Here is a 1,454-nt window from a genome sequence, read left to right as displayed (position 1 = left end):
AGAACTGAGAAGAGCCGGGCAGACTCAGGTGCAGACAGGCCCAGTTTGTGGGGAGAGACCCAGGCTGCTCTCTGCCCCTTGGCCCTTGCCCCAGAGTCGCCGCCACTGTGGGAACTCACCACCTCATCCAGCTAGTGAGCATTTAGATTTGCATTCCAGCCACCAGGAAGGGGTCGTGAGGGCCAGCTGTGAGGAAGAGGGGGCTCCTTCCTATGGTCACGTCACTGCAGCAGCCCCACACCAGTCCTGCATGCCCACTTCTCACCCCCTCCCCCTTCTTCCCCTAGAGACAGTATTTCTGTGGGGCTGGCCTGTTGCCAAGACCTACCTGAGCCGACCCAACGTAGGCTTGTCTGAAAAAGGAAACATTCATCTTGGCTTTGGTGGGAAGGCTGTGAGAACTGTCTGACCTGAGCATTCCTTCAGAGGATGTGAGCGTCCTTAAGGCCCTTGCCTTTCTCCAGGGCTGGGGGACCAGGGAGCCTTAGCATACGGAGAAAGAATAGGAAATCACCTGAAGAATGAATGCCCTGCTCTTCTGCACTGTTGAATCGTCCAGTCAGTGGATAAAGGAATCATAAGGAGACCCACTAGTTAGGGGATCTCAGAAAGGGGGAGGGAATGCCCGGTGTCTGTGGGGTTTGGGCATAACTATTTTCACTGGGATTTTGATTTCTGTTCAACACAGCCTGTTCTAGTCCTGGCTGGACATGGGGTAAGGGGGTGGGCGGTGGGGGAGATGCTGTAATGAAATTGGTTAGTCAATGTCTTAATATTGTTGACGATTCTGTAAAGTTCCTTTTTATGAATTTTCTGTTTAAGCTATTTCAACTATTTTGAAATCCTTCCCTTTTAAAGAGAAAATGTGACACTTGTGGAAAAGATTGTAAGAAAGCCCCTCGTCCACCATCCCTTTATTTTCCTTTAAACCTTTAAATGATAAATCTAGGAATTAAGGTGAATTTTCGTTTTTTGCTTTAAGACTAAGTGAACCTTCGTCTCAGAATAGGATTGTGTGATGTTTAAATGGCGAAAACAAACCATGATTTTGTGCAATTAACAAGCTACTGCAAACAAAATAAAAAACGTTTCTTGGTAACACAACTGTGCCTGCTGCTGCGGTGGTCTGAGCTCTGAGGCTCTCTGGGGTCCCCGGGTGGGAGACCCCAACGGCCAATCTGTTGCGAGCGGAGCTTTTGCCCAATCACAGTCCGGGGACGTGTTTGGGGCTCGGCTCGCGCAGCCGCGGGCGGGGCTGGTGATCCCAGGAGCCGTCGGCGACGAGACAGACCGATAGCGGGCCGCTGCGAGCCGGCCAATCGCGTGCTCGGAACTGGCTCGGGGCGTGGTCCGTGGGAGCTCAGCCAATCAGCTATCGGGAGAGGGGCGGGCCTAGCTGATCAGCCAATCGGAGACGCCCGGCCTCCCTCCCAGAGCAGGCTGACAGCGGGAGG

The sequence above is a fragment of the Suncus etruscus genome, chromosome 2 (genome assembly GCF_024139225.1).
Source record: "Suncus etruscus isolate mSunEtr1 chromosome 2, mSunEtr1.pri.cur, whole genome shotgun sequence".
NCBI lineage: Eukaryota > Metazoa > Chordata > Mammalia > Eulipotyphla > Soricidae > Suncus > Suncus etruscus.
This window is presented reverse-complemented; position numbering follows the sequence as displayed.